Source organism: Oryctolagus cuniculus, chromosome X (assembly GCF_051225735.1).
Source record: "Oryctolagus cuniculus isolate XC-2025 breed Fujian yellow rabbit chromosome X, ASM5122573v1, whole genome shotgun sequence".
Taxonomy (NCBI): Eukaryota; Metazoa; Chordata; class Mammalia; order Lagomorpha; family Leporidae; genus Oryctolagus; species Oryctolagus cuniculus.
In genome coordinates this window covers 8,174,863-8,198,874 of record NC_142888.1, presented here as the reverse complement: position 1 = coordinate 8,198,874, position 24,012 = coordinate 8,174,863, and the positions used below count along the sequence as shown (strand labels likewise).

The following is a 24,012-nucleotide window of genomic DNA, read 5'->3' as shown; positions in this document are numbered from 1 at the left end:
AAAGGCAGACTAACAGGATAGGAGAGAGAGGGAGAGATACAGATATCTTCTTCCATGCATTGGTTCACTTGGCTAAGGGCTACAGCAACTGGGGCTGAGCCAGACCAAATTCAGGAACCAGGAACTCCATCCTGGTAGTCCACATGGGAGGTAGGGGCCTATGTATTTGGGCCATCTTCTGCTGCCTTTCCTAGTGCATTCATCGGGAGCTGGATAGGAAGCAGTATAGCCAAGACTTCAACTGGCACTCTGACAATAGGATGCTAGTGTCTCAAGCATGATTTTGTCAGTCCATTTTGGGGGTCTCTCTCATGTTATACAGCTACAGTATTCAGTTGTGTTGGTTCCACCCTCATGTTCTTATCCTGATCACCTACCAAAACCTTCAGCTCTGAAAACCACAGTCATATTAAGTTTCCAGCTCTTCACACCTCATGATGGGAATTAAGTTTTTTAACACATGAACCCTTGGAGAAATACCCAAATAACATCCACACAGGATCATTGCTATAGCTTAACTAGTATGTTCCAACTCTGGTGGTGGTTGTGATTTTGCAAAATATACAGCTTTTCCCATGGCAGAGTCTCTACTATATAACCAAGGCCTCCATGTACACCTATCACTTGGTAAACACAGATATAGACAGATTCATTTTGGATCCCCCAACCACGACATCTCCCATTCTTGTGCTCTATATCTCAAGAGAGAATGGATGCTAACTGTACCCTGGGCAGGATGGGAACTTGGGCAAATAACCCACTCCTACATGTCAAGCAAGATATGAAGAGTTTCAATATGACTGTCATTTCCTCTACTGGCAGGGAGCGATAAACCAAACATACATACCTATTATCTGCCCAGCCTTCAGAGTGATAGATTACCTGAATGGGAAGGGATATTGCTCCTGGGCTTCAGAGAATTATAGATATCTCTTCATGAATGTTAATATCAAATGGTGGGGCAAATTCTAAAAATAAACTAAGTATTTTTGCCTTCCCCGATTTTCCATATACTCTTTTCCATTACAAAGTAAGTAATAACATCATTCATTCACCAAAGGAAGTATTATCCATAAGTTGAGACTAGGAAACAGGATGATATGTGTCAAATAGTGCTTCTACTGGCTGAACATAAATATCCTGCAGGAAGAGAATACTGGTATCAGTATGCTAACCAGAAGTTTTAATGCATCTGTTCAAGTGAAAAGTTTTAAGAGGTGGAACATCACAAGTTAATCCTACGGTTATGAAAACTTAGAACAAGCCTCATTAAAACACTCTAGATGGTTTTTTTTCTTCAGGAAACAATTAGGGATTTGCCCCAAAACCTACTTTATTTCACCTCTGGCAGTTAAAATGTTTATAACTGGATTCCCCTCATTTTCACCTTAACACATTTGAGTTACTCTTCAGCAACTGAAGGCCCCGGGTGTGCCCTGAGGTCCCCATAGCAAAGGTTGCTGTACTTCAGTTAGATGAAGACGTATAAAACACATGAGCAGTCAGCCTTCATGGATTTCCCCAGACCATGCCCTGGAAGTTGTTTCATGAGGTAGATTTCTCATGTCAGTTGGTTTCTTGGCTATTGGCCTCTATATCTTTTAAGTCGAGGCCAAAGCAATTCCCAGCATTTGGGTTCATTAAACAAAGGTTTACAGTAGGAAGAAGCAATGACACTTTAGTGAAGATGACAGTTAATAGTATACTTTATGTTATATTAGATTTATTGTACGTAGAGATCAACCTTCTCAAAGAATCTGAAAATGACTTTCAAAGGAAGACATAAGCTTCAAGATAGGGGCATGTACATCTCATTGACTTCTGCCCACCTGACCCCTCCCCAGCATTCTTTGCTTAAATTCTGTGGCTATGAATTTCTAGTCATCAAGGCACTAATTACTGGCCTTTTTTGGTGGACAAAATATTGCATAGATCATTAAGAATCTAGACCAAAAAGCCACAAAAACATCTTTTCTCAGAAAATAATGCTATGTATTTAGGTCTAACTTCATTGGTAAGAGAAATGAAAACATTTAGCCCATGAGAGTATTTCAGGCATGGAAAGCCAAGACACTCTGGCAAAAAGATCTCTGTGAGTGAGATCCCAGTGGAAAGAACAGGTCTTCAAAGAAGGAGGTACCTTTCTCTGAAGGGAGGAGAGAACCTCCACTTTGACTATGACCTTGTCTAAACAAGATAAGAATCGGAGAACTCAGAGGGCTTCCATAGCCTTGGAAACTCATGACTGGAGCATAGGGAGATTACTGATGCCATAGACAGGAGTGTCAATTTGTAAAGTCAACAACAGGAGTCACTGTGCACTTACTCCTCATGTAGGATCTCTATCCTTAATGTGCTGTACATTGAGATTTAATGCTATAACGAGTACTCAAACAATATATTTCACTTTGTGTTTCTATGGGGGTGCAAACTGTTGAAATCTTTACTTAATGCATACTAAACTGATCTTCTGTAAAAAAAAAAAAAAAAAAAAAGAAGAAGAAGAAATTATCAATTCCCAACTTGACTCTCACTGGGATCAAACATGACAATAGGTCTGATCTGATTTCATCATCATTTAAAAAAATCATCTATTATTTTTCACTTTATGTTTCTGTGTGGGAGCAAACTGTTGAAATCCTTACTTAATGTATACTAAGCTGATCTTCTGTATATTAAGATAATCGAAAATGAATCTTGATGTGAATGGAAGGGGAGAGGGAGTGGGAAAGGGGAGGGTTGTGGGTGGGAGGGACGGTATGGGGGGGAAGCCATTGTAATCCATAAGTCGTACTTTGGAAATTTATATTCATTAAATAAAAGTTAAAAAAAAAGAAATCATAGAAGAATGTTTTTCTTGACCCTAAAGGAGTGCCACTTGTTTGCTGCAAACTAAAATTCCCAAGATTTTTGGCACACCATTCAGTCTGAAAACAATGTTGTGCATTTATTTAAAATTCCTGTTCGGGGAACATCAGGGATACCCGCACAGCTGAGCTGGATGAATGCTCAGGAAGGAAACAATGAAAACAATAGGACCACATTCCTGAGTGTGTTAACAACTTTAGACTCCTTCATGTGAAGGATCAGACCCTGCCTTTGTAAAATGTTTTTTTGCATATTTCACTTCTGAGACTATGAGGGAGGATATACTTTAGTTACTTGAACAGCCAATGACTTTTTCAGCTTTTCAGATATAAAGAGCCAAGCCACTGTGACACTGTAGATGTCTTATCAATGCTCTTTTGAAAAGTGAGAGATAGAAAATACAACGTTCTATAATTTTCTACCACATTAGCAGTGGGAAAATAAATGTGTGTGTGTTGTATATGTGTATGAGTATAAATGGATTTCCAAATTTTTCGCCCAAAATATTTTCCTTTAGTTCCATCTTTCATGAAATTTTTTGTACCCTTATATATATGCAAACATATGAAAACCCTGAATCCTGCTATACTGACAGATGAGCCACTACTTAAAGAACCATTCACCACTAGCTGTCTTCAAGAATTGGAAGCTGCTATTTCTATGATGAAAGATCTAATTCATAATAACAGCTCACCACATTAAAAATGAAAAATACCCGTCTAGTGCAACAACCTAAATTAAGCTTTAGTAAAATGTGCAGACTCAGATAAATCATCTCTGTTGAAGCTAAAGAAAAATTCTTTAATATCTGATCAAGGCCAAGTTTGACTTGCTCATCTTATTGCATATGCAAAGTGAACTGGCACTCATTTTCTTAAGGAGTCATGATCTTTTGATGTAATATATTAGAACTTGTAAATGTATGACTTACAGTAGTTATTCCTGACATCACAGAACACCACAAGTCATGGCATGGAGCACCCTCTTGAGTACCAAAGGGTTAGGGTACTACAACTTAGACATGTGGCAGGGGGATTCACTCACTTCGGGAGAACTCTAACCTACCGTCAACAGGGGATGAGAGGGAGCCTGGAGCATCCATTCTCTCTCCATCCTTCCTCCTAGGGACTACTTGTAGGCAGAGTTTATCCAGACGCTTTGTGCACAGACATCCTGAGTGAACTCGTCTGCCAAGCAACTTGCTTTGTTTCTTTGTGGCTCTTTCAAAAGGACCATCATACATGACCTTGTCATGCTTCCCTCCCTGCCTCATTCTCACTGCTGTGGGTTTGCACTTCCCCAATAAAGTACAAGAACTCAATCCTTGCCCCTGGTTCCAGGGAACCTGAGCTACGACAGCCAGTTAGCAGTCATCCCTACCTTCTTGAATGCAGTTATTTCTCAGCCAGTTAATAGGCCACAATATATTGTGTAAACTTTTGTGATGTTTTCAGTACCAAATGAGATGGAAGCCAAGTCATTAGCATGTATTTTAAATTTTATACTTATATGAAATGAGAAATCAATGTCATTCCATGTAAACCCTAAACTGTCAATGAGGAAATAGGTTCTAAGTTGTTCTTACGCTATTCTAGGAGGGAAGAACTCAGTAGGGTCTTCTATGTTTTGTTTTATCACTTAAATCTCACGACCACAATAAAATTTATCCAAACTTTGGAGTCACAAAGATTGCAAATGGTATTTCCGCCCTGCCATCTAGTTAGCTATAACGTCTTAAGTCAAATACTGAACTCTGAGTTTTGCTGTCTTCACTATGATGTGGCAAAATAATATGGACTTCATAGTGTTGTTCTAAAACAACCAGCCCTGTGCTTAGAATATTTAGAGTATTCGATATTTGGAAGCAATATACAGCAGCAGCATTATTATAGTTTTCCAATTAAACAAGAAAAATGAGTTTATACTGATCATTCGGAAGAATTCTGACATATTTGGATTGCAATCAGATATTTTGCTTACAAGTTATAGAAATACAACTCAAATAAGCTTAAGCAACAAAGGCGAGTTGCAGACTCAGGTAACACAGAGAGAAGCACAGATTTGGCCTCAAGCATCGGGGTTGAAATGTGTTAGCCTCCGCCTTCTTACTCTCTGCTTCCCTGCATAGATTTGCTCCATTCTCGCCTACTGCAGATACTCTGCTGTGATGGCAACCAGCAGTCCCAGGCTACCTCAACCCTGGCTTAGCAACCTCAGTGACAAGAGAGGGGACTTTCCCCCAAACCTACCTATCAGTTCTTTGAGAAAAACATGAATGGCCCCTGCTGTTTGCATATTCACCTAATGGATCAATGAGTTATTAGGGTAATGACATAGTAGAATTAGCCAGGTCTGTTCATTTGCACACCATGGTGGGCTAGGGGAAAGCTCTATTATTTAGAGAGGGCTGAGAAAGCTTCCTAGCTACTTGCCCACATACACAAAGTGCCACTGTGCTGGGATCAGTGAACTCGTTCTGTAAAGGGCCAGACAGAAAACAGCGTAGGTTTTGCAGCCCACATAAGGTCTCAGTCGTATATTATTGGATGTTTTTGTCTTGTTCTTAGAACCCTATTCAAATGTAAAAACTTGTTCTTAGCTCTCACTGGCTGTACAAAACAGGCCACGAGCCATAGTTTTGCCAACTCCTGTACTAAAATATAATACAAGAAGAATTAATATGAAAGGCTGTTCGTCATGGGATGGGTAATGTGTTGAATGCAGGTATACATGTTTGGATTTCCACAACACTAGTGAGGAAATGAGGAAGTAGGTAGTGAAGCAGGAAACTAAGGCAACTATTTCCATCTGGCCATCAACAAAAAAATATTTGAGCACCTGCCTTTGAAATCCCCAAATTAACAGCATACCTATAAATTGGGCATTGCATTTTAAAGTTTCCAAATCGCTTGTATTTTGTGTATCAGTGTGCAATTGGAGAGGGGAACATATTAGATATTCTAGAAGTTTCAAGGAGGCCAAAGAACAAAAGAACACAAGGAGAGCCTGTACAGGAACGTCTATCCTGTATAAAGTATTCTTCATATTAAAGAAAGGAGCTAGAGGCAGGTTTAAATATTTTCTGCACTAATGAATTCACTTCCAAATCTGTTTAATATTAGACATCTTTATGAATATTAATATTCTTCAACCTAAGTAACTAGAGGAAAAAACGTTCAGCATTCCCCTCCTAAATCCACCCACTCCCTCTGCCATTGCTCCTATTTCCTTTTAATGTCATTTTCCAACACTAAGATGGAACACTGACAAGCCTAAGGTAATCGCTCGAAATTTAGCAAGTATAGCCAAATAAGTCATGATTACCAGAATCCATACCACAGAGACCCATTTCTGGAGATTTACTTTTTAACATTAGACCGGTGGTTTTCGAATCAGTGGATCTGTGAACCTAGCATGACAAAAAAAGTGCTTTATTTTCATTAATCACGGATATCTGGCAATTCCTTCAGGTTGAAATATAGCCAGCGAACAATAGTGACAGTACCAGTAGTAGTAGTACCAATGACTGTCACAGAGAAAAATCACAGGTATTTTCGTACTACATCAAAGATGTTTCAGATACCTCAAAATAGCATTTCTATTCATCTCTTGGATATTTCAATAGTTATTAGACCCATTCCTAAATGTAATCATAGAATATATTAATGAAAAGCACATATATTACCATCAAATTGATGTTTTACCAGTTTGATAGCTCTAGTTACACATGATTGGCTTCCTCTATTCCTGTCGATTTTATTTTGTGCATGTAAAAACATTTTTTCTGAGAAGTGGTCCGTAAGCCTCAAAGCCTGTGAAGAATCCTGTAGCACAAACATTATTTTTCAAATGCTGCTTTAGATAAAGGACTGTTCCCTCCTACTTGAAATATGTTCCTCTCTTGGTTTTCTCAGATTTACATTTGCCTGAATGTCTCTACCACTCCCATCTTCTCTGTCGGCTTTTCTCCTTTTCTTTGGCTTCTGTATCAGAGTGTTCTATGCTGATTCCTCGGCCCCGTTCTCTTCTCTGTCTATTCTAGTTAGGAGACCTTATTCCATCCATGGCCTGAAAGACGGCTGATAAACTGACGGCCCCAGAGCTCCATCTCCAGCCAATTATTTCCACCCCTGACATTTCCTCTCAAAGGTCTGCGAGGACTCTGAAACTTCAGTTGACCAAAGGGAACTTTTCATTACCTCACTGTTACCGAAACCCACTGCGGTTCCCCTCAGGTTTCCATATCTCAGGAAATGAGTGTTCGCCATCTTCATAACCAAATCCTAAAGCAACATATTTCCTTGACTCCTATTTTTCTCTCATGCTCTATATTCAACAAACCATATACAAATTTTGTTAGTTCAACCTTCAAAACACATCCTATTTCTCTCACTCACCCTTGCTATCACTCTAGTTCCAACCATCTCTATCCAACACCTCCTGGCCTCCTGTCTCATTTTCCTACCTCCATTTTCAAAGACTGATTAATTCATTCATTCATTCTCTTGCAAGGTAGAGTGACAGAGACACAAGGAGATACAGAGATATTTCATCTGCTGGTCCAGTCTCTAGATGGCTCCAATGGCCAAGTATGGACCAGGCTGAAGCCAGGAGCCAGAAATTCCACTCTGGTTTCCCACATGGGTGGCAAGGGCCCAAGTGCTTGAGTCATCTGCTGCTGGTACATGAGCTTCTTTGCTGCTGCATTAGCAGGAAACTGAATCAGAAGCAAATTAACCAAAACTAGCTTGGACTCTGATATGAGATGCCTGCGGTACATGTGGCTGCTTAACCTGCTATACACACTGGCCCCTATTTTTATTCTTGCTAACAATTTTTTCACATAGGAAGAATTACCTTTTCAAATATGAAATATTTTATACCAGCAAAGACAAAATGAATGAAATGTATCTACCACGCAGTGGCACTTTTTGTTATTATAACTTATCTGATCATTGATATTTCTCTACTTAAAACCATCTCATGGCTATCTATTGTATTTATAAGTTATCCAGACTTTCTGATGGCTTACAGGTCCCTACATGATCCAGTCCTTGCCTATCTCTATAGCCTCTTGCCCTCACTCCTCTCCTTCTGCCCTACCACCATCATAATGGTATCCCTGCTGTCCCTCAAACCCACCAGGTTCACTTACACCTCAGAATCTCTGTGCTAACTACTCTTTCTGTTATTCTCTTTCACAGAATCTTTCCATGGTTGGGTCTTTGTTTTCTTAGCTTCAATTGTCATGAAAAATCTTTTTATAGTCACTGAAACTAAGGAATTCACCCACTAATCCCATCCTCATATTACCCAGTTTTCTCTTCATGATATTAACAATGGATATTTTTGTTACATTATCTTCTTGGTTTTTTTGGTACACAAGCCCCCCAACACACACACACACACACACTCACAATACCCGTTTCATGAAATATGGAATACTATAAAACTTGCATAATTCTTTAACCCAAAACATGCTGGGTTCTCAATAAATGTTTGGATAGGAAAGCAAGAAAGGAGGGAGAAAGGGAAGGACATAGGAAGAAGAGGAGGAAAGAACAAGGAAAAAGAGGCAAGAGGAAAAAGGAGAAGGAATTTAACATTTTCAACTCTTCCATTTCAAAATGAGTCATAAAATGATTTCAAGCACTGTCTCAACAGACATTTCCAGAGGGCAAAATTATTCCACAGCACCCAGTAACTAAAAAAAAAGTCACGCTCAGATCTTTAAGAACAGAGACAATTGTCAGTGATGATAAAAGCTGAATAATCACTGCTATAGCTCAAGGGGCCTAATTGCAAAATGTGCCACCCACTCATCTTTCTACCCTTCTCCTCTGTGTCTGCACTGTCAAGCTAACCCTGAAGAGCTCAGTGTGGTCACTCAACCGGAGAACAGTGTACTATCTTTCTACCCAGATAAGCTCATCATCTCCTTGAGGAAAAATGAGCATTAACAGAAACTGTTCTTGAAACTAAGGACCGAAATTATTCCTTCAGGTGGGAATTCTAAAGCAGTTCTCTCTCGTGTTTTCCAAATGTTCAAATATGGATGGAATGGTAGGTCAGCACATCTCAAACCAACATGCTGCACACTACACAGCCACTGCTCCACTTCATTTCTACTCCTCCATACAGAGGGGCTTACTCAGAAAACACAGGTCAATGTCAGCAGTGCTCAACGTGATACATGCACTGTAGGTAATCCCAGCCTGAGCCTCACCATGCTTGACAGACGTCTTACCTATACTGACACTGTGCTAGTCACCATACTAACGTTAGGATTCGCAGATCCTGGTTCTACTGATGACTGACAGTGGAACTTAAGGACAGAAATTTCGCTTCTCTGAACTCGAGTTCCTAACTCTAAAATGAGAGCAGTGATTAAACGTACTTCATGACTTTGTTGTAAGGATACACAAATGTATTGTGAAATTGACACAAACACCTAGCACAGTGCCTATGACGAAGACAGTGCTCAAAGAATGGGTTTTTTTGCAAGGCAACCAACACCCTGCTTGCTGTGAGTTCACGATGTGGTGGGAGAGAGACATCCAAACAATGTGTATGATGTTGTGAAACTGCAGTGGTAGAGATGTGTCCAGTGGACATTCACACCACTAGAGGGACAGCAAGTTTGCAGATAGAAGGTAGTCAGCGAGAAGACATTGACCTTCAAAGTTGGCTTTTCTTTCTCTCTTTCTCGCAAATTGCTACCTGTATATCTGACCTCCATAAAGGCAGTGGTTCTTTGTATGGATGTCACTGAAGAATTCCAGGCTTCCCTTCAGTACAATAATTTAGTTTGGTAGCATCCTTTGCTCCAGTTTATGGCTCCATCTCTTTTCACTACGCAAAAAGTCATTTTAATCCGTGTTGCACATCCTGGCCTTGAACTCCTTTGGTATTTGAAGAGTGAGGAAGTACAGAGGCAAACCCACTCAGAAAAGAGTCCTGCTTGCTAATACAAAGTATATTCTGGATTTTGGTACACACAAATTATTTTTAACGTTTATATATTCAAAAGATATTTATCTACAACATACCTGTCACTGTGCTGCACCTTGAGGCCCAAGACTACTACTACTTTTTTTTTTTTTTTGACAGACATAGTGGATAGAGAGAGAGACAGAGAGAAAGGTCTTCTTTTGCCGTTGGTTCACCTTCCAATGGCCGCCACGGCTAGCGCACTGTGACCAGCGCACTGCGCTGATCCAAAGGCAGGAGCCAGGTGCTTCTCCTGGTCTCTCATGGGGTGCAGGGCCCAAGCACTTGGGCCATTCTCCACTGCCTTACCGGGCCACAGCAGAGAGCTGGCCTGGTGTGCCAGCGCCGCTAGGTGGAGGATTAGCCTATTGAGCCGTGGCGCCGGCCAAGGCCCAAGACTTCTAAAAGTTCAGATATTTTTCCCTGGACTCAGCAACTTTGTTCATTATTTGGTATGTTACTGTTCTGTGCTGTGTAACCACTTCCCATAGACTTAGCAGCTTATAATAGGATTCCAGGGACAACTTAATAGATCCTATGTTTACAATCTCACAAGGCTGCAAGCAAAGTGTCATCCAGGGCTGGATCCTCATCTGGAGGCTCAGTGAGGAATAGTCACCTTCTAGGTTTACTTGGGTCATTAGCAGAAATAATTTCCTTACAGTGTAGGACTCAGGGCAGGTGACTTTTTTTTTTTTTTTTTTTTTTTTTTTTGCCAGGCAGAGTTAGCCAGTGAGAGAGAGAGAGACAGAGAGACAGAGAGTTATAGACAGTGAAAGAAAGAGACAGAGAAAGGTCTTTCTTCCATTGGTTTACTTCCCTAATGGCCACTACAGCCAGCGCTGTGCCTATCCGAAGCCAGGAGCCAGGTGCTTCCTCCCAGTCTCCCATGCGGGTACAGGGACCCAAGCACTTGGACCATCCTCCACTGTCCTCCCGGGCCACAGCAGAGAGCTGGACTGGAAGAGGAGCAACCGGGCCTAGAACCCAGGGTGTTGGCACCACAGGTGGAGCATTAGCCTAGTGAGGCAGGTTCCAGCCGTCAGGTGACTTTTAAACTAGTAAGGAGAGCCTTTACCATGAACCTTGTAGCAGGACAGAGTTCTATGTAATGTAACTTACTCAGAGGAGGCAAATCTCTTCACATTTATCATACTCTGTTAGTGAGAAGGAAGTCACAAGATGAAGATCAAGGAGAGAAAACTATATAGGAATGTAAAAAACAGGAGATGGGGATTATAGGGGACACTTTTAAGTCTGTCTGCCACCATCGGCAATAAAGACAAGTAAAGAAGCAATTTACAAAACAGTATGCCAAATGCTGTATTGGCCATGTACAGAAAGCTTCCTACAAAACCTTTACTGGGTGGGTAGGTGGGTAGGTGGTGGTCAATAAGGACTTCCTAGAAGAAAAACCATAAGCTGAGGCAAAGGGGATGCATACAAGTTTGCCATGTGAATATACTGGGGAATGGGGAGCATTCCAGGCAGAGAACCTGCTGGAATGAAAATCAATTAGTAGTAGTAGGACTGATAGTAATAATAGTGCATATGGTCAAATCATGTTTCATTCTGTTTTGAATTTTATAAATTCCTGACATCTCACCAAGAAAAAATTCTCCATCATGGGCACAGGGTCACATTTCAATAATTCTAAGTATTTTCTTAAGAAAATATTTAAAGAAAAAAATCTTTTAACTTAAGATCCTCACCATTTGAGGGAAACACTTTCAAAGTATCGTAATGAGCAAAGGCTTTCATTTTATGAGTCCCCATCATTATTTACAATAGTGATGGTCTAAGATTTTGGTACATCCTTGGTCCTCAATGATCTCAGCTCAGATCTCAGTCCTTGTCAATCTCAGAAGTAATTATGTTCTGAAAAGATAAGTCCCATGGGTGGGAGAGCACCAGCTGTTGAATGCTTAGTACAACATGCCAAGAGAACAGCCAATTGCCCAAATAAAATAGATATCTAAGCCAGGTGAACTTGTTTATTCTAATTTTCTATTCAAATTGGAATGCAGCCAGTTAGTTTTGCAAAATGTGCTTGTAGAATAACAAGCTATTATGGATTGCAAGACAGCATCCTCACTTACAATACTACACACAAACTCCTGCAATATGAAAACTTTAATGAATAGCACTGCATGGTAATCAGGATTTTTGATAAATTAGATTATAACTGCTCTTAACACACACACACACACACATACAAGTAACTATGTAAGAATATGGATATGGTAAACTATACCAATTATTTCACTATGTATATGTATAACATAACATCAAGTCACTTTTCTTAAGAAACAGTTTTGCTGTGTACACTTAAAAAAACAAAAACTATGGACTTTCTCTTCTACTAAATTTCCATAAAATGGGGCTTGAGAGCACGGCTTAATTAGCAAAATTTTTATTAAATTTTCTTTTTAAATTCATTAAATTGATTTTCAAAGGATATATTCTAGTTGTCACATTATTACAATGTCTAAGTGGATCCATAAATTTGCTTTCTGGTAGAATAAAGGCAATATTTATATAAACAGGCTAAATTAGTCATGAGGGTTTGCTGGCTGTGTGACAGAGAAGTGCATAGCTAGTGTTAGTTTCAGATGCAGTTCGGATCCACTTCTAAATTCTAGACAATTTTCTCAGCTATGCTTGTTTTTTCAGGCTGTTTTAAAAGGGGTATTTCATGGGTGGATGTTTGGTGTAGCAGTTAAGACTGCTTAGAATGCCACATCCCGTATCCAAATTCCTGGGTCTGAGTCCCGCCTCCAGTTCTGATACCAGCTTCCTGATAATGTGCATCGGCGTTGGCTCAGGTACTTGGATCCCTGCAACTCACATGCAAGACATAGATTGAGTGCTGGACTCCTGGCATTGGCCTGGCCCAGCTGCAGCTGTTGCAGGCCTTTGAGGAATGAACCATGGATGGGAGCATAGCACATGCTTGCTCTTCTCTCTCTCTCCTTTCCAAATATTTTTTTTAGAAATTAAGAAATGATGAAAGAGTTAACTATACTCATGTCTAATGCAGCTCAATTCACAGTAGCTAAGATGTGGAATCAACCCAGATGTCCATCAACTGAAGATTGGATTAAGAAATTATGGGTTGTGTATATTTTGGAATACTGCACAGTGGTTAAAAAATGAAATCTTGTCATTTACAACAAAATGGATGAAACTAGAAAACATTATCCTTAGCGAAATAAGCCCATCCCCAAAAGGCAAATACCATACGCTCTCCCTGATCTGTGGTAACTGATAGAGCACCTAAAAGTTCGTCTGTAGAAGTGAAATTGATGCTTTGAGATGTGATAATTTGGAACAGCCCTTGTCCCAACTGTTGAGGAACACTGGGCACAATGCTTTTTTTCATAGTATTTGTTGAATCTTTTACTTAGTCTAGAGTTAATCTTATGTGTATAAAGTTAATTGAAAATATATCTTTGTGAAAAATAAGAATGGGGATGGGAGAGAGGGGAGGAAGAGGGGTGAGAGTGTGGCTGGAAGGGCAGGTATGATGGGAACAATCACTATATTATGAAATGCATGAAGGTGGTATACCTTAAAGATTTCTAAGTTACAATAATTAAAGATGATGATTTCCAATTCTGTGTTTCATTGCTGACATCTGACAGGAGGTTTCCTTTAGCAATTCAACAAAGATCACATTCAAACTCCTCCCTCTGACCAGCAAGTATCATTTGCTAACTGACTTAATTCCGTATTCCAAAATAATGTGCACATCTGTCTTTGTGATGCTGCCTTAATGAGCTTTTGAGTCTTACCGACTACCCAGAATTCACAGATCAATATGACTTTTGTGTACATTACCATTGTGTACATACTTTAGATTGATTTATTAATCTAAATTTATTAATACCGAGGTGCAGAGGGATTATCAAGTGCCTGCTCTTTGGGGTTTGATGACACATCCCAGTGGGATAACCCAGAGCTATCCCTAAGTACCTGACTCAAACCTGTAGGTCACTGAGCTAATGCCAGAACTCCAATCTATCAGCCCCACAGAACCGGCCCCCAGATTTTCCTGAAAATTGCTCGCCTTTCTGAGGGCCATTTCAGAGCAAAGGGAATGAGCCTGCTCAGACTGGTAGCCTATAGCTGAACAGCTTATAGAATAATCATGGAATCTTACTTACTATGGTATTTCAAGACTCCTTTTCAAAGCATTCTTTTGCCCCTCAAAATTTCCAGGTCTTCACATCTCTCAAGATATCAAACTTGATACTTTAAGGAGCCAACCAAGTCATACATAATGCATTTTTATGTTCCCAAATTAACAAAGTGACTTTAGATCTGTGAAGGGTGCTAACAATTATATAAGCTATGTAAGTATTTTTATTTGTTCAAACATTTCCAGTTTTCCTCAGGGCTTAAAAGTTTCAAAAAAGCTTTTATGTCCAAGTAGGACCAGCTTGTCATTTCTGGAAGAAACCTACTGTAAAAGCATATCCATTTCTTCCTGAGGCGCCTCACAGCTGGAGTTTGCCCATCTTCCGTAATACCCAACCATCATTTGGGTGTGTCTAGCCCCAGACCAAAGAGTATCTACATCTCCTGCTTAGCTTCATCACTTTTCAATGTGGTCAGGCAGACCCTGAGCTAAGGCTGTGCATGCTAGTAGCTTGAGAGGGGATTCCAGCAAACAGCGGTAGAGGAAAAGGGAAGTGAGAAAGGAAGAAAAGGCAGCCACTTCAAGGTGTGTAGTCAATCAGAAGGAGAGTATCGTGGGCTCATGAGGCTTAATCCTGTTGGGGACTTCTGAGAGAGTGTGGACTATCCCTCAACATTGTCCCAGCTGATAGGTAAGAAGTAGCAATCTTTACTCTTCAAATTGCATCATCAGTGGAGGGACTGTCCCCAAGGGAGTGTTAACTCCTGAAAATTTCTTCCCTGTGACAAAGGCCAAGAGAAAACCCCTGAGTGGGGGGTAACTAGGGCCCATAGAAGATTAAGAATAGTGTGCATGGGTTCAGTGAGTGGAGAGAATATGGGCAGAGTAGTAACTAAGACCAATGGATTAATACACACTTCTTGATACCACTCACAATATACTTAGTTACTGTAGTTGTTACCTTAAAAAACATTACATTCAATCAATTTTCATTTCCTTGGAACTTAAGTCATTTTACTTACTCAGCAGGACATTATGGCAGAATCAAAAGATCCCCGATTTTGGAATGAGCAGAACTGGATTCTGGATCAGGCTCTTTCACCTTCCATTCAATTATGCGTGGCTCCGGACCTCAGATTCTTCTGTGTAAATCAAAGCCTAAAGGTACTAACAACAAAAAACGCATATATAGCCTTATTACATGCTAGGAACCACTCTACATGCTTTAAAGTTACTAATTCACATAGCCTTTTGACCTTCAATGAAATGAAAACTATTATTATCTTTCCATTTTACAGAGGAGGAAACTCAGACACAAATGCTTAAGTAACTTTGGTGAGGCTACATAGATAGATCCAAGATAATTGGATCAAGTAATCTGACTCCAAATGTGCAATCTTGACTCATCACTTGGCTTCCTCGTAACACAGTTCTCTTGGGGCTCCTGCATCACCAGAGATCGCTCATAATTAAAAAAAAAAAAAAAAACTTTGACATATATGTCCCATCAGGGTAAATACATTTATCCTTTCAAGCATTTAACATTTCTTTATAGTGAAAAAATGGTCAAAATCCTATCTTCTGTTTTTTTGCTGAATATACAGTACATGAGCATCATCTTTATAGTCACCCTATGGTGCAATAAAATCTCACAACTTCCTAGTCTCATCTAGTACCTGTTAATCAATGTTTCCTAATCCCTTCCTCTCTACTTCCCTAACCAGCCTCTGGTAAGCACTATTTTATGTGTAACCTACTTTTTTAAGATTCCACATATGAGAGAGATATGTGGTAAATGTCTTTTTGTGCTTGTTTCACTTAATGTAATGGCCTGCAGTTCCGTTTACGTTGCTGTACATGACAAAATTTTGTCCTTTTTGATGACTAAGAAATAGTGCATTGTGTATATTTGCCACATTTTCTTTAACCACTCATCACTGGATGGAAAGTTACATTGTTTCCATTTCCTTGCTATTGTAAATGGTGCTGCAATAAACATGGGAGTACAGATGTCTCTTTGACAGATGGATTTCATTTCCCTTGGATATATACCCAGGAATGGGATTACCATATCATATGGTAGTTCTATTTTTGTTTTGTTTTGAGAAACCTCCATACTATTTTCTACAATGGCTGTACTCATTTACATTCCCACCAACAGTGTGCTCAAGTTCCCTTTTCTCCACATGTTTACCAGCATTTATTATCTTTTGTCTTTTTTGATAATATCCAATCAGATTGGAATGAGAGGGTATCTCTTAGTGGTTCCGATTTCAGTTTCCCTGATGATGTGTAACATTCTTCATGTACTGGTTTGCCATTTGTATGTCTTCCTGTGAGAAATGTCTATTTAGATCTACGGGCCATTTCTTAAATGAAATTATTTGAATTTTTTGCTGTTGAGTCATTTCAGTTCCATATATATTCTGGGTATTAGCCCCTTGTCAGACGGAGAGCTTGCACGTATTTTCTCCAATTCTTTAGGTTGTCTCCTTGCTTTGTTGATTGTTTCCTTTGCTCTGCAGAAGCCCTTTAGTTTAATGAAACCCCATTTGTCTATTTTTGCTGTTGCTTCCTTGCTTTTGTGATCTCATTCACAAATTCCTTGCCCATCCCAATGTCCTGAAATGTTTTCCCTATGTTTTCTTCTATTAGTCTGTAAGTTTCAGGCCTCACGTGTAGGTCTTTAATCCATTTTGAGTTTTTTTTACATGGTCAGAGAAAGGGGTCTAGTTTCATTCTTTTACATGTGTATACCCAATCTCCTCAGCACTTCCATTTATTCAAAAGACTATCCTTTTTGCCTGTACTTAGCAACTCCATCAAAGATCAGTTGGCTATAGACGTGTGGGTTTATTTTCAGGGTCTCTATTCTGTTCCATTGGTCTATAGATCTGTTTTAATGCTAGTATCATGCTGTTTCCATTACTGTGGCTTGATTGCTGATAAAAATCAGGCAGAATAGTATATTGATCTGTTATATGTTCTGACTTCTGTTGTTTGATATAATTCAACTTGTGTCATTTCTCTTGCAATTTATGAGATGTGTTTATAGAAGCCAAGAATAAGCAGAAAACATCATGTACCCAGTAGGTGCTAATATATCCCCTCTGGAAAGGGCAATCCATGTCTGCACCAGGAAAAGATGTGATTTAAATCCTTTCCTTAAGAAAATGAATCATCATATCTTTCCAATAACCTTGCAAATATTTCACCAGCTATGTAAGCTTTACACCATCAAAAGCTGATCTCCTGCCAGTTTTATTACCAGAGTATATCCTTTCCAAATTTAACCTACATTTGTTCAAGTAAGATGCCAATGAAATAGTCATCATTGGGGTCAGGCTAGAATTTTCAGTTTCTACCAGAGAGTAGCATGTATCAGCTCAAGGTAATCATTGGAGGCCAATTTTTATCATCTCCTAGAATATGATCCAAAAATAACTCAGAATATCATCTTCAGTTGCCTGAAAAGTTCCATTTGAAGTCATATTTTATAATAAGTTATTTAATTTACATACAAAACATTTGCTAATTTCATGTTACATATAGCCCACTATGCAAGGAACTGAATTCTGAGTATAATGAGATCTTTTTGCAGCTCCTTGCCTTGAAGATGCTTAAAATATGGCAGGTAAGAGGGATAGGTGCTAATAATACAAGAAAGTCAAAGATATGTCATGAATTTGGCCAGTCTCAACAATCTAAATTATTGTAATGATATCTAGTAGTTTTGATTAAAGGTCTTCATTCATTCTCCAATTAATAATTGGGTACATATTATGAACCAGAATTTTTGCTATGAAGAAAACAGTATTTTACAGTACATAAGACAAATATGGATCCTACCTTCATGGAGTTTATAGATTAGTTGGGTGATTGACAGGTAAATTAACAAATGTCCTGCTCTTGCCATGTCCCACAAATCCCTTATTATTGTAGCCTTCCAGGAGCCAACTTTGATCCCTCAAAATATTTATCCTAATTGAATGCCTCTACATCATGTCCTTACTGATTCTCCCTATCTAGTAGAACAGAGTTAGAATGATGTGTTTCAAAAGATAGACAAAATGTCACTTTCTTACTGTAAAATTCTTCAGGCACCAAAAAAGAGGGCCAATGGAAAAGGAATAGGACTAGGTGCATGTGGAATGAGTATGGCATTTTCCACATATTGAAGGAGTGGGGTCCAAGAGACAAGTTTGATAGGTGACTATACTGAAAACCACCAAAAAAAAATTTACTCAAACAGGCTTCTCTGCAGTCACTCTCAGATCACTTTGAGCCTTTGGAGGCACATTTGGCATTTAAGAATATTTTCCCTAATATAAAAGAAAAAGACAAAAATAATTCCTGGGGAAGAAAGGAGGTAAGAGAAGAAAGGGGGGACCAATGGTGCTATAAAATCCAAGTGTTAGCCATTCTATGTCGTGATACATAATGGAGGATGTCTTTGGCAATCTATCTTTTGACTTCTGAATATTCTGCCCTCCTTTTGAGCAAGAATTATTTGGCTTCTTTGCTACTTTAATACTTGGGTTTCTCACCATGAACAGCAACTAGCGATGTGACTCTGGCTGTGATAACATTAGACTTAAGAGACCAAAGTATGTACCAAAGGAGAGTGCTTATCAGATGGCCTGCCTGCCTGTGGCAGCTTTCTCCATTTGCAGGATGGAGTGTAAGTGTAAGCAGTTCTAATTCCCTTTATCCCCCAAGGCTCCCATGTCACCAATCTTGGAATGATCCAAGCCTGAAAATTCTCACATTTCTCTTATCTCTTGAACTACTTTTCATGTTCCCTTTGATGTTACTTTAAAGTATTCTTGCCTTGACCCCCAATAGAACTGAAATCCCCATATATATTTTGACCTCCTCTTGTGTCAGCTCTTGTAATACTCTCTAGTAAGACCTTTCTAAATCCCTCTTGAACCTGAGAATTCCATTTATTGTAGCCATCCAGTACTCAGTCATCTGACCTACAGTTCTCATAACCATTTTAAAAACACATATCTTTTTCTTAAATTCAGTATGTACTACTTCTCTAGCTCTGAATCAAATATGGCTAGTGAAGAACCAAACTTTGCCTCATCTATTTCCAAGTCCCCTAATCCAGCTGGAAATTTGCTGGGAAAGTACCTTGAAAAAGCATGAACACTGGAACTGGCTGAACTCAGACTGTAATCGCAGTTCTACCATTTCCTTGTTGCATGCCTTTGGGTACGTGACTTATGCTCTCTGAAACTGTATCCTAATCTACAGAATGAAATTATTATTTCCTTGCAGAATTGTTATGGTAACTAAATGAGATAACCTAATCCATGGAAAGTATCTGTCCACGCAAATCCTTAATATCTGGTGGATCTCTTCCATTATCGTGGACCAAAGAATGTTAATTGCAAAATAACTGAACAAACATTCCACTGAGGTTCCAAATTGTAAACCCAACAAGAAACAGATTTTGTTGACCCAAGTTCTCCCTTTCTCTAGAATACCTTTCCTTCACTGGTCATATGAAGTACATACAGGCTCAACCTAAAATGGTTGTCATCCAGAAGTATTTACTGATGGTTCACTCTATGCTCAACACTGTGCTGGTACCACAGGAGAAGCCAAATCAGTATAGAACATGGCCTCGGCCCACAAGGAGTTACTCATCAGGCAGATAAAATTTCATTCAACATCGTCAGACTGATCTGGTTTGTGTATTAAACATATGTCAGAAGGATACATTTCAGAAATCTGAATTTGTGACATCTTTTAGGCAATTTTGATACTCATCCATGTTTGAGAGCTTCATTTCTTTAAAAGACGCCTTATATAAGCACTGATTAATTCATAAGTCAAATCACATCACAACTACGTTAACAAAAATCAAGGAGATGTACTTTATCAACATCATTATCTTTTAACTTTTATTCAATGAATATAATTTCCAAAGTACAGCTTATGGATTACAATGGCTTCCCCCCCCCATAACTTCCCTCCCACCCCCTGCTCTCTTTCCCCTTCCATTGACATCAAGATTCATTTTCAATTCTCTTTATATACTAACATCATTATTTTTTCAGAGTTCCACTCTGTATGAATTTTTTTAATGTTTATTTATTTAATTGAAAAACAGTGAGTGAGTAAGATCTTCCATTCACTGGTTTACTCCCCAAATGCCCACCTCAACCAGGGCTAGGCCAGGCCTAAGCCAGGAGCTCCATCCACATCTCCCACATGGGTAGAAAGAGCTCAAGTACCTCAAGTACGAGCCATCATCTGCTGCCCCATAGGCATATTAGCAGGAAGCTAGAATAGAAACCTAGTGTAGTCAGCACTCAAATCCGGCCCTCTGATAAGGGAGGCTGCTGTTTCCAGTGGTGACCTAACACACTGCATCATAACACCTGCTCGGGGATTACCGTTTTTGAATTTTTGTTCTTCTAATTTTCAAAGTAACTGCAGGTCTATGAAAAAGTGACCTAAAGCAAATTATTATAAAATGTAGAATATTTTCAGAAATCTCTCATTAGCAGAATTGAGTGTACTAATGAAAGGATAATTTATAATGAATATAAAAATGATGCATAAGTAAATGCATTAATGCAGCCTGTTAGAAAACCTTCAGACACTCCCCAGCCAATGCAGCTTGTCTCAGTTCCTCACACCCCTGTCTATAGGCTGGATGGATTCCATGTAATATACAGTCTTCAAAAGTAAAGCATTCTGGTACCAAGTAGGATATTTTACCCAGGTAAGCTGAAAGTGTTCAAGAAGGGAAAATAATAAAAGATGACTAAATACATTAGTATGTATCAAAAATTCTGATTTTGAAGGCATGCTTTGTAACACAGGTTTTTTTTTTTAAATTTCAAAGAAGGCACATTTATTTTTCATGATTGAGACTTCATATAAAAACAGTAACAAGGGCCAATATGGTGGCTCAGCAGGTTAAGCTGCTGCTTGTGACACTACCACTCCACATGAGCACTGGTTCCAGTCCCAGCTGCTCCACTTCCAGTGCAGCTCCCTGATTATGCACCTGAGAACGTAGTGGAAGATGAGCCCAGTGTTTGGGGGCCTGCCACCCATGTTGGAGACTGGGGTGGAATTTCTGGCTCCTGGCTTCAGCCCCACCCAGTCTTGGCTCTTGGGCACATGTTGGGAGTGAACCAGCAAATGGGCTGTCTCTGTGTGTCTCTATCCCTCTTTCTCTGTAACTCTGCCTTTCAAGGAAATAAGTAAGACTTCAAAAAGAACAAAAGCAAGGGAAAAAGCACATTTCATTAATTCATGCACTGATTCATTAAATCAATATTAGTGATTTCATATGATTTTCTAGACATTGTCTACTGCAGATGCTGCAAGCTCTCACCTTGCCCTTACTTAGGCAATAGTAGAGGTGGAATTCATCCATGTAGTAAGTGCTTGGGAGGTTTCTAGGTCATAGAGCGCATTCGGCTTCTACCTTGGATATGGAGTTTTTACAAAAGGTATTTTGTTACATGCTATAGAGTTAAAAGTAAACAATCAGGTAGAAAGTCATTCTATATATATAATGAATATGGTGACATTTGGGGGTTTGTATTTGAATATTTTTTGTTTTGCAGAACTTATGACAAAATATAATAAAGAGATCTAGAAAAAACAAATTCTAAAACATCACACACAGAAAGTACAAACTATTTCTAACTTAACTCCCCATATTTCAGGTCAGAAGCTGCCTTGTTTCAAGTCCTCCAAAGTTTTACACTAGGAAGAGGAGAGCTCACCTCAAGAACCACTGAAAAGGCTGGCAATGTGGCCCCCACCCCCAATGCCAGACCCCATATCCAAGCACCGGTTTGAGTCCCAGCTGCTTTGCTTCCAATCCAGCTCCCTGATAACATATCTGGCAAAGCAGCAGAAGATGGCTCAAGTACTTGTGTCCCTGGCACTATGTGGGACACCTGATGATGGAGTTCCTGGCTCCTGGTTTTCATGTGGCCCAGCCTCAACCATTGCAGCTATTTGGGAACTAAACCAGTAGATGCAAGATCCCTCTGTCCCTCTTCTTCTCCCTCTGTGTCTTCCCTGGTCATTTTTTTCAGATAAATATCATAAATCTTAAAAAAAAAACTACTGAAAAGAAATATTTCTCTCCTTATATGTTTAAAGGGCAAATTTTTAGTCTATTAGAACAAGAAGGGAAGAGTTCACCAAAATACTTTAGAAATATAGCAGCTCCATAAAATGGTATATTAATACCATCTTTCAAAAACTGAAAAAAAAATTTGAGTTTATAACATTGAAAACTCTATTCACCAGGGAAAAAGCTTTCCACACGTTCATGCATTCAGAAGCACCAGAGGTGGGATAGAATGCATTCCTTTGCAGGTGGGCCATGGGCATTCAGAAAGTAGAAAATTTGGACCGGTGTTATGACATAGCAGTTTAAGCCACCCATAGGGGTGTGCTGGTCCAAATCCTGGCTGTTCCACTTCTGATCCAGCTTTGTGCTAATGCAAGTGGCAAGCGCAGATAATGGTTTAAGTGCTTGGGCTCCTGCCACCTGCGTGGGAAACTTGGCTGGAGGTGCTGGCTCTGGGTTTAGACCTGGCTGTTGTAGTAGTCATTTGGGGAGTGAAACACTGGATGGAAGATATCTCCCTCTCCCTCTCCCTCTCCCTCTCCCTCTCCCTCTCCCTCTCCCTCTCCCTCTCCCTCTCCCTCTCCCTCTCCCTCTCCCTCTCCCTCTCCCTCTCCCTCTCCCTCTCCCTCTCCCTCTCCCTCTCCCTCCCCCTCTCCCTCCCCCTCCCCCTCCCCCTCCCCCTCCCCCCTCCCCCCTCCCCCCTCCCCCCTCCCCGCTCCCTCTAAGTGTGTGTGTGTGTGTGTCTTTGCCTGTCATGTAAAACTAAGTTTTACAAAAAGAAAAAATCAAAATTCCCATAAGAAGCAGTAATGTTGTATTTACTGAATTTTAAAGGGAGAGAAAGATTAAGTGTCCCCTGCTATCCTCATGTAGATACATGAGAACCCTGCATTGAGTTCCAGGCTCCAGGCTTCAGCCCAGCCCCAGCCGTTACAGGCATTTGGGGAGTAAACCAGCAAATGAAAAGTCAATCAGGCAGTCAGTCAGTCAGTCTCTCTCTCTCTCCCCCCGCCCCCTCAAATAAAAATTTAACAATTAACAGAAGGGACCACAAAGATACTATCCAAAATAGGAGATTTCTATTAAAATTCTATCTTCTATATTAAAACAAGAAATCAGGAAAAGGCAGGGAAATATGAGGAATTTAAGAGTTACAAAGTAAATGTGAACAGGAAGAAATAAAACAGGATTAGAGACATGGAAGTAAAATGGTTAGAAAATGAAACACAGAAAAAGAGATAGAGGATGGTATACACAGACGATCAGAAAGTGTTCCAGGTATGTATTTCTGCACAAAAAAATCATAATAAAATGTAGTGGCTCAAAACAATTATCTTTTTTTCCCCATGAATCTGAAATCTAGGAAGGGAGCAATTTGTCCTCTATTCCATGTCACCTGGGAAGACTCAAGGTTTGATGATGATTCAGTAGCTGGAGTTCAAGCCAAGTGAAGGCATGCTCACTCACATGTCTGATGGCTTATGGCTGATGCTGGCTGTCAGTTGGGGCTAAGGGTCAGTAAGTGGCTGTTAGAACACTTACCCATCACTACACGTGACCTAAGATTCTTTACAGTATTCTGACCGGTTTCCCAACTCACGTGCTCCAAACAAGCCAAATGGGTATATTACTTTTAATGACCAAGCCAAAGAAGTTATGTAGGACAACTTTTGCCGTAGCATCAGGCCCATTTAGATGAAAAGCAAGTGACCATAGACTTTCTCTCTCCATGGAAGAAATGTGGACATCACGTTATAGAAAAGCACATTCGATGGTAGTTATTTTTTGGTCTTCTTGGAAAATTCAGTCTGTCACAGGGAGTATGAATGACACACCCACAAAATAACTCCTAGAAATCCATAGAAACACAATCATTTACATAGGAGATACTTCA

General features: G+C 39.7%; 1 long non-coding RNA gene across 8 annotated transcripts in view; it reads left to right on the top strand.

Moving 5' to 3' along the window:
* The window catches only part of LOC149119544 (uncharacterized), a 170,148-nt gene extending 148,064 nt beyond the window's left edge, over window positions 1–22,084 (top strand). For 4 of the 8 annotated variants that reach the window (XR_016228097.1, XR_016228099.1, XR_016228095.1 and 1 more), the window contains 2 exons: window positions 15,029–15,163; window positions 21,700–22,084. This is a non-coding gene — a long non-coding RNA (uncharacterized LOC149119544). Of the gene's footprint in view, window positions 1–15,025; window positions 15,164–21,699 lie in introns of all 8 variants that reach the window. The other 4 variants (XR_016228096.1, XR_016228094.1, XR_016228100.1 and 1 more) reach the window with 2 other exon arrangements.
* Window positions 22,085–24,012: the final 1,928 nt, after the last annotated feature.